Below are 9474 nucleotides of genomic sequence, written 5' to 3'. Positions count from 1 at the left end.
GCACAGGTAAGCCCTTACCTGTGCCTGTGCGCGAGCCGGTCTGAAAACTAATGCTGTCACCGGGAGCAGGCAGTTCCGAGAACAGCCGCCGGGGGCCTTCATCGGGCTGTTCTCGGAACAGCCTGCTCCCGCTGACCGCATTTGTTTCAGATCGGCTCCCGGCACAGGTAAGGGCTTACCTGTGCCTCGCCGGACTTGTCAGGAAAGATGGCAGCTCGCATGTGTTCGCGGGCGAACAATGTGAACTGGCCATCACTGTTGGTAAGTATGTATCCTGAGGAGACTAGCGCTGCACAACCCCATTAAGAGGTCAACACTTTGGGGGAGATTTATGAAAGTGTTTAAATGATAAATTATCTTTGTTGCCCATAGTGACCAATCACAGCACAGCTTTAATTTTTCACAATCACTATAAGAAATGGAAGCTGTTCTGTGATAGGTTGCTATGGGCAACAGAGACCGTCTTTCTTTTAGACACTTGTAATAAATCTTCTCCTTTGTGTGAAGGGAAAAAAAATGTATAGGCCTCATTTATACAAAGCTGTCTAAAGAAAAAACTGTCCATGCTGCCTACAGCAACCAATAGGAGATCAGCTTTCAATTCTTAACTGGCTGTGGTAAAATGAAAGCTGTGCTGTGATTGGTTGCTATGGGCAGTTTTGATAACTCTGTCCCACTTTAATGCCTTTCTTCCAAACATATAATAATAATCTTTATTTATATAGCGCCAACATATTCTGAAGTCCTGAGACGGCCAGAATTTTGCAAAGATTAAAACTGGCTTAGTTGATCATAGCAACCAATCAGATTCCACCTTTCATTTTCCAAAGGAGCTGTGAAAAATGAATGGATCAATCTGATTGGTTGCTATGGGCAACAAAGCCAGTTTTCCTTTACACCAGTTTTGCTAAATCTTCCCCAAAGTCTCTGAAAATTAGGGACAGTCCCTGTAAATTTGAGAGTGTTGGCAACCATGCATGATATTCTATGTACAGGTCCTGGCTGCAGTTTGTGAAGTAGTTTTCTTTGCTCTCTTTTGCTCTCAATTTGCCGTGTTTGTCTAAAAAATGTGATTCAACTTAATTCCACCATATTAATGGTTATTGTGGTGAGGTTTCTCTTTTGTTACGTGTGAATGATATGTGATTGATACCATAACAATAAAGAAACGGACAAATACAATATTATAATACAGTCATCCCAACCTGCAAAAACTCATTTCAGGGAGGTGCACTTCTCATTTCAGGGAGGTTTTCTTATTTATTTTTTTCACAAACTTTTTATTACATTTTCCAAACATATGAAGTATCTGCACACTTTGCCCTATGGTGTGGAGGACCGGGCTCATTACCTTGCCCCAAATTATCATATTTATATATATGATTAAAGCATCCAGGGGGTGTGAATTTAACACTGGGGTAAATAATATTATTAAAATGGAGGGTTAAATGTGTAAATGTATTTTCCAAAAAATGCATCTCTCTCAATAGTTCTATAGCTACTGAATGAGACAGAAGAAGGGATGCCTTTAACATATATATCTCCTTGAGAAGCCAATTTGACCCTAAAGGGTTAATTCAACCTGTAATCTAAACTCTGTCCTGTCACTTCTCTTCTCTCTCTGCTCTGCTATCTGACTTATAAACCTTTCCGATATATTGTCTCACATGCGGGTGTCAGGGAGCCGCTATCTAATAGCGGGAGACTCCCTGAACCTCCGGGAGAGTTGAGATCCCTGATAATAAAGCATGCGTAAAGTATTCCACGTAGGACGACACAGCATATGTCCAATACAATGTAAACCAGGCCTGGGTCAACGAATAGAAAATTCCAGATTCTGACTATGATAACCAGAGAGTAAATGATGATAAACCAGATTATGTGACACACGGACAGCGCGAAGCTCAGGACCGAGGCCACAATCTCACAAAAGGACTGAAAGAGGTGCGCAAGCAGGAAGAAGACGTAGCCGCAAGCCATCAGGAGGCTTACCACAGAGGACATCATCTGATGAAGACTCTGCCCAAGCTGAGAGCCTGTGGAGCTAAAAGTGACTGGCCCCTTGAAGTTCATCATCCAACCTCCATCCCCCTTTGCACTTACACCGAGCTTAGAAAGTGGGTAATGAGATAACGGTCGCCTGAATTTCTCCATGTGCTCTGCTGGGAATCTACAGATCTGAGAGAAAAATGTAAAAAAACAAACATAAAAATGCTGTATTTAGATTTTTAAAAACTCATTTTAATAAAGAATAAAATGAGCACAGCACATTTACATTAGGGCTGGGAGACATGGCCTAAAATCTCCGCTCCCTTCAGTGGTCTTCCAGTCCTCATCCGATCAACTTCCGGACAGACAGTATCATGTATACCGCTGAAGCCAGAGGGCGTCCCCCTGTTTAACCGCTCAGATGCCGCAGTCGCTCTTAACTGGCGTTAAACAACTGGAATCGTACTTACCTCCGATCCTGGCAGGTGTCAGCTATATAACGGGATCCTCTGTGTATAGAGCGGGCTCAGCTATGACAGGTTAGACAATTTTCCCTACAACCTGAAAAAAAGGAATATATTAGGCCTCATGCCCGTGGCCATGTCCGTATTTCAGTCTGCAAAATACAGATACCTTCCGTGTGCAGTCTGTATTTTTCTCCCTCCCATCAATAGAAGTTATAGGACATGTTCTATAACTTAGATGTGCACGGCCCCATAGAAAAGAATGGGTCAGTGTGCTAGCCGCAAAAAAAGTGCATAGCGCACGGATGAAAAATACAGTTGTGTGCATGACGCCTAAGTAATACATTCCATGTTATGTGAGGAACGGTAGTGCTATGGACCTTCCCTTTGAATTTTAGTACTTGATTAAAAAAAACAAAAAAAAAAAAACTAAAAGGAAAACAATTCACACAATCATTATATATTAAACATACCGTATAGAAAATGTGGAATTATCCACAAAACAATTTTACTGACTCCAGGGAAAGAGCGCCCTCTTCAGGCCAAATGGAAGGTGCAGCACAATCCAAGGATGCTGTAGCTGTATGCTCTGAGACGCTGTTTATTGAGGTTGTAAAAAAAATATAATTATAATTATATATATATATATATATATATATATATATATATACACAATGTATGTTTCACCCTATAAGACGCACCTAGGTTTTAGAGGAGGAAAATAAGAAAAAAAAAAAAAGTTTTCATCAGAGTTCAACTCAGAGCCCCCAATGTTAATCAGACTCCCCACGTTAATAATTCCCCCAGTCAGACCTCAGATCAGCTCCCCAATCAAATCGTCTTATAGGGTGAAAAATATGGCATAGACAATATTGCAGGAATTATTTAACTGCACAGTAAAAGCCAAATTTATCCTGTAAAAAAGCTAGAATGTGATTGGTTCTTATGGGCAGCACTGACACTTCTGTATCAGTTCCACACAGTTTTCAAGATCTCTCCTTGCTGTCATTCAACAGAAGCGTTTATTGTAGCAGCTGTCAGATTTTGGCAAGGAGGTCGGGGGGAATGTGATCAAACAAAATGACAATTGCTTACCCATGTATTCCTTTACCATTGCAATGCCACCACACCATCCACCCTGCTGCTCTGTTGTTTACTTGGCTCCAGCAGTCACCTCCCTGTATAAGGCCTCATGAACACGACCGTTGTTGTGTTCCGTTTCGCAAAATGGGGTTCCGTTTCCGTTTTTGTTTCCGTGTGTCTTCCTTTATTTTTGGAGGATCACCAAACATGAAGGAAAGTAAAAAAAAATCTAAGTCAAGTTTGCTTTGCAAATGATAGGAAAAAAACGGGCGCCGATGACAATCTTGTGTGCCTCCGCGTTTTTTCGCGGACCCATTGACTTGAATGGGTCCGCGAACCGTTGACCGCGAAAAAAATAGGACAGGTCATATTGTTTTGACGGACTGAAACCACGGATCACGGATGACAAACGGTGCTTTAGCCGAGTTTTCAACTGACCCATTGAAAGTCAATGGGTCCGCAGAAAATCACGGAAAACGGAACAACGGACACGGAGCACAACAACGGTCGTGTGCATGAGGCCTAAACCATGTGACCACAGCAGCCAATCACTTGCCTTACTAGCCTTATGCTTTAACTGCCTCCGGACCGCCTAACGCAGATTCGCGTTCCGGAGGCGGCCGCCCTGCGCAGAGTCATGCATATATGCGTCATCTCGCGATGGCCGAGATTTCCTGTGAACGCGCGCACACAGGCGCGCGCGCTCACAGGAACGGAAGGTAAGAGAGTTGATCTCCAGCCTGCCAGCGGCGATCGTTCGCTGGCAGGCTGGAGATGTGATTTTTTTAACCCCTAACAGGTATATTAGACGCTGTTTTGATAACAGCATCTAATATACCTACTACCTGGTCCTCTGGTGGTCCCCTTTGTTTGGATCGACCACCAGAGGACACAGGTAGCTCAGTAATATGTTGCACCAAGCACCACTACACTACACCCCCCCCCCCCGTCACTTATTAACCCCTTATTCACCCTTGATCACCCCTGATCACCCTATATAGACTCCCTGATCACCCCGTCATTGATCACCCCCCTGTAAAGCTCCATTCAGATGTCCGCATGATTTTTACGGATCCACTGATAGATGGATCGGATCCGCAAAACGCATACGGACGTCTGAATGGAGCCTTACAGGGGCGTGATCAATGACTGTGGTGATCACCCCATATAGACTCCCTGATCACCCCCCTGTCATTGATTACCCCCCTGTAAAGCTCCATTCAGATGTCTGCATGATTTTTTTACGGATCCACTGATAGATGGATCGGATCCGCAAAACGCATACGGACGTCTGAATGGAGCCTTACAGGGGCGTGATCAATGACTGTGGTGATCACCCCATATAGACTCCCTGATCACCCCCCCTGTCATTGATCACCCCCCCTGTCATTGATCACCCCCCTGTAAGGCTCCATTCAGACATTTTTTTGGCCCAAGTTAGCGGAAATTATAATTTTTTTCTTACAAAGTCTCATATTCCACTAACTTGTGTCAAAAAATAAAATCTCACATGAACTCACCATACCCCTCACGGAATCCAAATGCGTAAAATTTTTTAGACCTTTATATTCCAGACTTCTTCTCACGCTTTAGGGCTCCTAGAATGCCAGGGCAGTATAAATACCCCACATGTGACCCCATTTCGGAAAGAAGACACCCCCAGGTATTCCGTGAGGGGCATATTGAGTCCATGAAAGATTGAAATTTTTGTCCCAAGTTAGCGGAAAGGGAGACTTTGTGAGAAAAAAATTAATAAAATCAATTTCCGCTAACTTGTGCCAAAAAAAAAAAATTTCTATGAACTCACCATGCCCCTCATTGAATACCTTGGGGTGTCTTCTTTCCAAAATGGGGTCACATGTGGGGTATTTATACTGCCCTGGCATTTTAGGGGCCCTAAAGCGTGAGAAGAAGTCTGGGATCCAAATGTCTAAAAATGCCCTCATAAAAGGAATGTGGGCCCCTTTGCGCATCTAGGCTGCAAAAAAGTGTCACACATCTGGTATCCCCGTACTCAGGAGAAGTTGGGGAATGTGTTTTGGGGTGTCATTTTACATATACCCATGCTGGGTGAGAGAAATATCTTGGCAAAAGACAACTTTTCCCATTTTTTTTTATACAAAGTTGGCATTTGACCAAGATATTTCTCTCACCCAGCATGGGTATATGTAAAATGACACCCCAAAACACATTCCCCAACTTCTCCTGAATACGGAGATACCACATGTGTGGCACTTTTTTGCAGCCTAGGTGGGCAAAGGGGCCCACATTCCAAAGAGCACCTTTCGGATTTCACAGGTCATTTACCTACTTACCACACATTAGGGCCCCTGGAAAATGCCAGGGCAGTATAACTACCCCACAAGTGACCCCATTTTGGAAAGAAGACACCCCAAAGTATTCCGTGAGGGGCATGGCGAGTTCCTAGAATTTTTTATTTTTTGTCACAAGTTAGTGGAAAATGATGAGTTTTATTTATTTATTTTTTTCTTACAAAGTCTCATATTCCACTAACTTGTGACAAAAAATAAAAAGTTCTATGAACTCACTATGCCCATCAGTGAATACCTTTGGGTGTCTTCTTTCCAAAATGGGGTCACTTGTGGGGTAGTTATACTGCCCTGGCATTCTAGGGGCCCAAATGTGTGGTAAGGAGTTTGAAATCAAATTCTGTAAAAAATGACCGGTGAAATCCGAAAGGTGCTCTTTGGAATGTGGGCCCCTTTGCCCACCTAGGCTGCAAAAAAGTGTCACACATGTGGTATCTCCGTATTCAGGAGAAGTTAGGGAATGTGTTTTGGGGTGTCATTTTACATATACCCATGCTGGGTGAGAGAAATATCTTGGCAAAAGACAACTTTTCCCATTTTTTTATACAAAGTTGGCATTTGACCAAGATATTTATCTCACCCAGCATGGGTATATGTAAAATGACACCCCAAAACACATTCCCCAACTTCTCCTGAATACGGAGATACCACATGTGTGACACTTTTTTGCAGCCTAGGTGGGCAAAGGGGCCCACATTCCAAAGAGCACCTTTCGGATTTCACTGGCCATTTTTTACAGAATTTGATTTCAAACTCCTTACCACACATTTGGGCCCCTAGAATGCCAGGGCAGTATAACTACCCCACAAGTGACCCCATTTTGGAAAGAAGACACCCAAAGGTATTCACTGATGGGCATAGTGAGTTCATAGAACTTTTTATTTTTTGTCACAAGTTAGTGGAATATGAGACTTTGTAAGAAAAAAAAAAAAAAAATCATCATTTTCCGCTAACTTGTGACAAAAAATAAAAAGTTCTATGAACTCACTATGCCCATCAGCGAATACCTTAGGGTGTCTACTTTCCGAAATGGGGTCATTTGTGGGGTGTTTGTACTGTCTGGCCATTGTAGAACCTCAGGAAACATGACAGGTGCTCAGAAAGTCAGAGCTGCTTCAAAAAGCGGAAATTCACATTTTTGTACCATAGTTTGAAAACGCTATAACTTTTACCCAAACCATTTTTTTTAACCCAAACATTTTTTTTTTATCCAAGACATGTATAACAATAAATTTAGAGCAAAATTTATATATGGATGTCGTTTTTCTTGCAAAATTTTACAACTGAAAGTGAAAAATGTCATTTTTTTGCAAAAAAATCGTTAAATTTCGATTAATAACAAAAAAAGTAAAAATGTCAGCAGCAATGAAATACCACCAAATGAAAGCTCTATTAGTGATAGTGAGAAGAAAAGGAGGTAAAATTCATTTGGGTGGTAAGTTGCATGACCGAGCAATAAACGGTGAAAGTAGGGTTGGTCAGAAGTGTAAAAAGTGGCCTGGTCTTTCAGGGTGTTTAAGCTATAGGGGCTGAGGTGGTTAAACTACTTGATTGGCTGCAGCGCTCACGTGAGTATACAGGCAGGGCACCGCTGCAGCCAAGCATACAGAGACTGGTGGGGTGGACTGGAGTAGGGCGCTAAAACAGTGGTAATGGTAATGATAAATGGGTAAGTAAGGGCGGGAATACACTGCTTGGTGCGTGTTTGCATTGGTTACATTGTCAGATGCTAAGTATATCGGGTAAGGAACGATGGCTACCACGATTGAACATCTTTCATGCTGCATATAAGATGCAAACATCTGACAAACGTGTTTTTGCTCATTTGTCGGCTGAAATGCAGCACAATAACATGGGCCCAGGATGGGGAAAGAGCGTTCTTACAAGCATTTACTCTTGATAACTGGCCTGAAAGTTGGGCGGTGTAATAGGCCTTTCTTATATTATTGTCTTATCACATTCCCCAATTTTTTGCTCAACTCAGACAATCCCTTTAAGGCCGCTTTCACACAGTTAGAGTTTGGTCAGTGTTTGATCAGTGATTTCCATTAGTGACTGTGAGCCAAAACCGGGTGCAGATCTTATAATTATACTGCATCTCTGTGGAGCCTCCAGTCCTGGTTTTGGCTCACAATTAGAGATGAGCAAATCGAGCTTCGCTAAAAAAAATCGTTATAATACTGTACAGAGATTCGTCTCCGTACAGTATCAGAATGTTTGGGCTCAGATGAGCCTAAGTAAGTTATTCACGAAGTCGCGCGAATCTTCGTTGAATAACTTTGGTAATTGATTATTACAGTGGAAAACCTTGGAACCGAACTCTGCTTCGGTTACGATTGGTACCTTGGAACAGAAGCCGAGTTCGGTTACAAGTTATGAAAGGGTTTTTCACTGTAATAATCAATTACCGAAGTTATTCAACGAAGTCTCGCGCAACTTCGTGAATAACTTTGGTCAACCAATATTAACCGGACAGATTAATATCAAAAACATCGGACCCCAAAGGAGTCATAATAATCACCAAAAAAATGAATGAAAATAACTTACATATGTATTAAAATCCAAACAACTTTATTGTAAGTATATATAAACAATACATACATATATAATAAAACAGGCCGCACAAGGCGGGACACACAGATGAGTAGCAGGACCCAAGGAGAGGCTGGGAGATCGATGCACGAAATAACAGGGAAAAAGAATGCTAGCTGAAAGAGCATACCTCAAAACCTCATAGCAGCAACGCCCCAAACAAAGTGCAAAGATGCTTGTTCTAGCCCAGTTCCTTTCTTACCTTTCCTCCTCATGCAGAGGAATGATGGTCCTACAAGCTTCCGGACTTCCCCTTCCAGAACCACGGATGCAATCTTGCACGGTCAGCTTGGACTGGAGCCCGGCAGGTCCTCCCTGCTGCAGCCTGGAAAGAGCAGTGGAAAAAGAAAGTAAGTAACCAAGTAATCTGCGTTTGCAGCCCTAGAACTCGCCAGTCCAGTCTGTACAGTCATCTGTCAGAAATCCCGGAAGAATAAACCTCGCCTAAAGCAAACCTACGACAAATGAGATTAAAAAAAAACATTTGCTTTTTTTTTTTCTTATCTCTCTCTTAAAATAGCATTTTTTCCATGGGCTGTGTCTGTTATTGCAGTTCATCTCAACTGAAGTGAACGGGGACTGCAATACCTAACTCAGCCTGTGGATAAGGGTGGCGGCTGCTTTGAATTTAACTCATTTGAGGGTGCGTCCTCATGTTTTGGTCTTCATATAAAGACGTCTATAGAAAAACATCTGATGCATGCTGGAACACCGCTGAGGCCGAGAAATAACGCTCCCACACGGAGTGCGTTTCCCGCAGTGAACACACCCGTCTAGCTGGTAATCCAGAAAGTCAGATAATCCAGCACAGAGCTGCAATATCATTTTGGATTTAAGGGGGTTGAGGTCTGAGTGCTGGCAGCTCACCAAGCACAGTGCCATACATTTCACCAGGGAGTGAGTTGCAGCAGAAAGAACATGCCCTCCTTCCCCTCCCGAGCTGTCATACTGAAATAAATCTAACAGAGCTATTGAAGCAGTGAATGAGGAGATCTCTGGATCCATGTGAAGTACAG

The 9474-nt window shown here is 42.7% G+C and overlaps 1 long non-coding RNA gene across 1 annotated transcript; it reads right to left on the bottom strand.

Annotated features, from left to right (window-relative positions):
- Positions 1–1754: 1754 nt before the first annotated feature.
- On the bottom strand, positions 1755–8783 carry LOC120977333. Its single transcript, XR_005773876.1, has 4 exons — positions 8661–8783; positions 2927–3050; positions 2460–2550; positions 1755–2178 (listed from the first exon to the last, which is right to left on the bottom strand). It is a non-coding gene; the product is annotated as an uncharacterized LOC120977333 (long non-coding RNA).
- Between the last annotated feature and the right edge of the window lie 691 nt (positions 8784–9474).

This window comes from Bufo bufo, chromosome 8 (genome assembly GCF_905171765.1).
Source record: "Bufo bufo chromosome 8, aBufBuf1.1, whole genome shotgun sequence".
In the NCBI taxonomy this organism is placed as follows: Eukaryota; Metazoa; Chordata; class Amphibia; order Anura; family Bufonidae; genus Bufo; species Bufo bufo.
Note: the sequence above shows the minus strand (reverse complement) of the source record. Positions and strands in the feature narration are given on the sequence as shown.